Source organism: Telopea speciosissima, chromosome 3 (genome assembly GCF_018873765.1).
Source record: "Telopea speciosissima isolate NSW1024214 ecotype Mountain lineage chromosome 3, Tspe_v1, whole genome shotgun sequence".
In the NCBI taxonomy this organism is placed as follows: Eukaryota; Viridiplantae; Streptophyta; class Magnoliopsida; order Proteales; family Proteaceae; genus Telopea; species Telopea speciosissima.
This window is the reverse complement of record NC_057918.1, coordinates 68,076,565-68,083,492: the sequence shown is the minus strand read 5'-3', so window position 1 is coordinate 68,083,492 and position 6,928 is coordinate 68,076,565.

Genomic DNA, 6,928 nt, shown 5'->3' with positions numbered 1-6,928 from the left:
TCCTTCTTTGTGTCATCTTTGCTTAACGGCAAAAAACACGTAAAAAATAAAATCCAATTTAATTATTTCATTTTACTAAACTAGCCCCTTCTTGTTGCCAAAATTATGAGAACACCCCCAACCATAACCCACGCGCTGGATTCACTCAAACTTTGATTTTTGCTCTTAGATTTACTCTAACAACTTGCAAATTAATCACTTGTTAACTACTAGAGTTCTTGTTAATTCCCCTGCGTCCATATACTAGATCGAGTCCCATTAGGCACATAACAGGTCACATTGTTACGAAGGAGAAAGAATATCTTAAGACATGTATTACCGACAATGAATACATCATTTTCCCTTTAAGTCAATGAGAGAGAGATACTTGTTAACCTTTCCCTCATCTTATAGCTTATATCTCGTAAAAATGTTTCAACTAATTCACTAGTTCAAACAGTTTGATTAATGTGTTGTCTGCCCTACCTTGGAATCTATTACTGCCAGCTCTCCTATTTCTATTGTTAAGAATTCAATTGATGGGTAATCCATATGAGGAAGAGTACTCGCTCAATCATGAACCACATTGTCTATTGTAAGCTAGTACCTTTAATGGTTGGAAGGGACCAGGAAGTTCCAATTCCTAATTGATTCCCTCTCTCATGGCAAAAGCTAGTACCTTTAATGGTTGGAAGGGACCAGGAAGTTCCAATTCCTAATTGATTCCCTCTCCCATGGCAATCAAACTATTCATTCTATCTACCACCCTCTTCTCTTCATCTGATACAAGGAAATCCAGTCTCAACTCTCAAGCATGATTCAAAAATACTATCCTCGATCACTATCATTAGCAATAGAGCAGCCTTTTGAGGCAAGACCAAAACAATTAGAATCTTTGACATGACGCTTGAGTCCTATAGTCTTTTCTTCCTTTTAAAAATCGGTTGCTCCACTCCCTTACCTTACTATTTTCCAATTCGAGGCGTAAAAAAAAGGAGAGTGGTCATAGATCAGCTAGCTCAATCGTTGCTTGGTTAATACTATCTTCATGTTGTCTCGAATATATGTTTCTCTTCTGTTTCAATTGATCGTCGTGAATCAACTAGCTCTCTTCCCTTCCTTAATCAAAGGCAACAACAAAGGCCAATAGGCAACAATAAGTCAATCTGTGAAAATTTTCTTATATATGCCCCTCCATTGGATCATGTTCCTCTAGTGTAAGATTTTATTGTCCATAATCACGACATAAGTCTTCCCTTATACTTCTAATTTTGGGAGGTGTCCCAATTGGCAAGTTTGGTGGGTTTAAGGACCATTAAGTATCTTCAACCATTGATCTGAATTAGGTCCAAAGACGATTTGTAGGTTGAACTAGAGTTTTGGTGCTAGTTTGAACCAGACTTGGGCTGTGTTTGTATGCATTCTTGTAATGCATTATAAGAATGTGAAATCGGCTTATGCATTATGTGAAGGTTTTTAATATATCGACTCAACCCCTGATATTGACCGCTTTGACCCACTGGGTCTCACGATTTTAAAACACATACCAAGTAGAGGATGATACCATTTATCAATAATAGCTCATAATCTCCCTCTCTAACTAATGTTAGATTAAGTTTGCACTCTTTCACTAGTCTCTCAAATCTTCTGGTACTAAGCCGTCTCTTGATGGAGATCCCTCAACAATCTCTCAAGTTGGGCAATAGGCTCGATACTATGCCGTCTATTAGATGTCACAATAAATGAATCGCAATGTCAAAAGATCACACGTATTTGCAGATATGATGGGTTTCTAATGTACATGATAGGAGGGTATTGGCGTTATTCTATCCCACGTATATGGGTAGTTTTGGAAAACCATATAGAATATACTAAGGATAATAAGTAAACAATTAATTGGTCGTACAACTGCTACCTCGAATGTGGGAACCTATCATTTTGGAACGATCCGGATAGTTGACGGTCCAGATGAAATCACCGAATTTACGGCCCCATAAGTCTTCATACAGGTGCAGAGTACAATTATATTTCTCAATGGTCGGAAATACTTACAAGCACGTTCTTGCGCGATTTCGGCAGCGTGATTTGGTGCATGTAACATAAAGGACGTGTGGCGAACGTTAACAACTTTCATTTTTAAAATCAGAAAATAAAAAACATATCGATGGCTAGAACTTGCCACGTCATATTCGATGCAATTCTTACCGTTGGATCGATTAAGGAGAAGCGGTTGTGGGGCCAACACGGCTTGAGGGTCACCGCGTTAACGGAAACGGTCAACTAGGATTAAAAGAGTTAGGGTTTCCGTTAGACGTGGAAACTATAATCTTTAACTAATTCCCGCGTTGACGATGACAGTAGAGTATAAAGTGAAAACGCTTCCAAAAGAAGAAGAAATCAAACTTCATGGTTTGTCTTATTTTTATTCTTCTCACACGATGGATCGATCCATGAAAAACATGATATGGGCCCACTTATCCAATGGGCATGATGGGTTCATTGATGATGAGAAAGAAGAATATTCTAGTTATTCTTTTTGACAATGGACCGAGTTTTCTTATTCAGGGTAGGCTTTAGATGCGCACACGAGGGTATTTTGGAGAACATATTAAACACTTAGGAGTTTGTGAACCCTAGAATCATAGATTTCATGCACGAAATAGGATTGGATATCGGCCATTCCAAAAACTAATATGATATCTCTATCAAATAGTTTTGCCCCTAGTTTTTCAAAAAAATCAGGTTTTCTAACAGTTTTATTATTAATTTGTATCATTTTAGTCGATATGAGATTGACCATGCATAGAGACATCAATATGAATTGTCCGATACTACTGATACTGATACTAATACCTTAAACCATCCCTTGGATGGTCAATGATATTGTGAAGAAAACTTTCTCCATTGTCTATGGTACCTATTACCTATATATCGATGGAGCCATTGGGTTTATGAGAGAGATGGTCTTCTTACATGAGCCCACAACATTAAATTGGACTTTAGGATGAGACCTACCCCACTTATTTGGTCAGGGTAGGGCCCATCCATCCGTGAGAAATATCATACTTCTTGTCATGTGGGCCCATTTATAAAGCTAAGGGTAAATTATATATCATTCCTTGATTTTCAAACAAAACTCAGATATCTCCTCGTTTTTTGAAAAAATTCAAATCACTTCTTGGTTTAGACCTCAATATGACAAATTAATCTTTACCATTGGTTTTATGTTGTTAAGTAATAATGTCAGTCAGTTAAATAAATTTAAATTCCTAAACTACCCTTGACATCCAAACATAGATTTTGAAGGGTAATATTATAAATTTAATTCTAATGTTTTAATACACAAGGGTAAAATAGTCCTTTCACATCAATAACTAACAGCAGACTAATACCATTACTGTAGAGGGGATGATTTGAGTTTTTTCAAAAACTAGGAAATGATCTGAGTTTCATTTAAAAACCAGGGAATGATGTGTAATTTACCCAAAAGAGAATGTAGATGAGACCCACTCATCCAATGGACACAATGGCCTCATCAATACACCTAAAATGTACAATTTTCGCCAAGAATTATGATTCCTTAGATTGAGAGAGGTATCTTAGGGAAGAAGGACTTCAAAATTTCAAGTTTAATTAAGCGGGACTCCATCGTTTAGCTTCATCACTAAGTACGATATAATGAAAGATGAATTAGCTTTAATGTCGGGTAAAGTACGATTTGGGGAGCTTAAATACAAATGATGATTCAGTCTAATAAATAAGAGTAAATTACTCCCCCTCCTCGATTATGCTCTAATGACAAACCCTCCACGGTTTTGGGTAATGACTCTCCCTCCCGCATTCCTTAGATTCTATCAACTGCCCATTCGTTAAAAGGGCTGTTAAGTGTTATAGAAAGACTATATTACCCTCGACCCTTCTTCTTCTTCCTCCTGCACTCTCGCAACTTTGCCCCAATCGGTTTTTTTTATTTATTCCTCAATTGCGATCACTCTGTAGTCTTTATAGATGGAATTCTCTTTCATAGGCAGCATAGAAGAATTCGGAACCACGGGGTTAGGAATTAGAACAGTTAGAGAAGTTGATAGTGGAACAAATCGTTGCTGAACCGTCGATACGGTCTAATTACGGATAATATGAGAGTAAAATTTGATTACAATGCGTGGCTGATTTGAGACATATTGAGGTTTCCGTTGGAGTTAGGAAACTTGAAAACCCGGATGGAAAAGAAATTGGTAGCGATGATTTAAGGGCTCAAAACAATGATCTAGTGATTAAACAATAATATGTGCAATTAAAGCAATGATGAAACCAGATTCGAAAAATCAGAATTGAAGAAGTAGCCTTGAAGTAGACTTGTGGAATATCAAACAGAAACTGAAGATTATACAAACGGAATCCTTAATTAAAGAGGCAATTCAATAGGCGTTGCGAAGGAAGAAAGAGAGAGTTATGATATTGGAGTAACATAAAGTAGGGCTTAGCTTCCAGTTGTGATTGGAGTGACTTAAACTATCTTCCTCACTTCACCTCATCACGTGACCCACTCCCTTTCCAAGACTCCCAAAAATGAAACCCATCTTCCTCACTTCACTTCACCTCCACTCGGGCACGATCTTAATCCTTTCTTCTTTCTTATCTTTTAGGTCTCTTTGTTTGTCCAAATTCACCATAATTCTTCGAGTTGGGAACACCCGGATCAAGAATGTGGTGGTTTATTTCTCCTGACCTTCCAGGAGATCGTCGGTCGGGAAGCCATTGAAGGTGCGGATGTTGGCATTCTCATTAACAACGTCGACGTTTCCTAACCCTATGCAAGGTTCTTTCATGGTGGCGGCGGCGTTTCTAGAGATGTTTTTAGGGTTTTGATATGGTTAGAGGAATTATTGGAATATCACAAATATATGGGCATTTTGGGGTTTTATTGAATATATTTAAGATGATGTCATCACTTAACATTTTAACGGAATGGATACGGTTGATAGAATCTTGGGAATGCGGGAGGAGAGTCATTACTCAAAACCCAGGGGAGGGTTTGTCATTAGAGCATAATCGAGGGGAGGGGAGTAATTTACTCAATAAATAAATAAAAAATTATAAATGATGATGACAATATGGCCATCTACATTATTGCTTGGAATTGGAAAAATTATTAAAGAATAGTTGGTGTGGGGTGGTATGTTTCATGGGGCCTAAAAGGGTACATCAAACTTAGAATGCAATTAATCGTGTTCTTCCCATGTTTTTGCATGTGATGGTTTAGGTAGCCTTTGAAAATGGTCTTCTTCAATCTTTATCATCATAGTCACCATCCAAGGTTCTAAAACCCTGAAGCGGATGCACGATTGGTCTCTATCAAATTTTGTTCAGAAAATAATGTTCACAATGACGATTTGTAAAAGAAAACGAGAAACAAAGAAAGCACATAACATCAGAGATTTACGTGGTTCACCCCAAGATGAGAACCTATGTCCACGATCGAGCAATAGAACAACTTTCATTATCTTTTGGAAATATTACAAAACCTCTCATATGGTCCTCTCAGAGATAAGAACATGAAGCCCTAACTCGAGGAAGTACAAAAATACCCCTGAACCTAGAAATTGCCAAATCGGATAGGATTGGACCAAAACATAATATATATCTCAAAATATATCGTTTCGAAGATCTTGACGAGCCCAACACAACTCCCAGCCATTGATGGATATGTATGCCATTTTTCGGCAATCCGAGATCATTTCGAAGCCGAAATGGCCCTTCGAAGATCCCAACGGCACATCTGGATCGAAAATCAAGCTTCACCAATAACAATTTTGGTTCAATCGATAAATAGGATTTTATTAATTGGTATCAATTTTGGCTGATATCGATATGATATCAATTCAGATCGATCCATATCGATTTGGATTAGATGATTTTACCCTTAGATTTTAAAAAAAATTTACTTTTATTTATGTTTTTATCCTTGGTCCAGTACCCCTGGATGGATATCATATTGGTGGTATCGATCTCCATCGATTCGATACCGATTCCTCAAACCATTTGGAGAAAATGAAATTGGGAATAAATTTTTCACATATCTTTGTTTTTTTGGAATTTTTAATTCAAAAGTGTGGGAGATAAAAAGTTAAATTTGTACCGAATGAGTGACATGGACCTCTTGTGGATTGTGTAAGCACCTTTATATCACATTCACAATGATTGTGGTTCTCAAGCCCAAAAGACACTGTGTAGATGTAGACCCACACAAAAATCTCCTTTTGTACGTGGTTCTTTTGATCAAAAGATACATGGATTATGATGTGCCTCACAAGGGGAAAAAAGATCACCTCTACACAAAAACTAGTATGGAAGAATTGAAGGTTATTGCGATAACCTGTCTAAAAGAATAGAACTATTGGGATCATGGTTTGAGGTATCGGATCGGATCGGTCGATTTTGGTCGAATCAGATTGGTATCGATCGAGACCAATTCCAATACTGATTCGCTCCAACTGTATGAACAGAGGTAAAAATGTAAAAAATTAGGTTTTTATAAGAAAACAGGGACAAAAGTATCATATTTGCCCGAGTTTGGGTGATCGTGATCCATATCGACCAATCCGATTCAGTCGATACCGAGATCACGAACCATGATCAGGATCGACAGATACTGATACGATAGTGATCTTGATCGAACGATTTTACCCCTAAATTTCAATGAAAATCATTTTTATTTACATTTTTACCAATGGATCACTATCATACCGATCAAGAATCGATATCGGTCTCTACTGATATCGATTCGAATTGACCGATCCAATACCGATTCCTTGTACCATGCTTGTGATGGAGGAAGAGAATCTTCTTGGGTATTCTCACTCTCCTTGATGATCTATTTTTATTTTTTGTGGTATTTTTTACTACTTTGATCACAAGAGTGGCAAAGTAGTGGTGTTCATGCGGAATG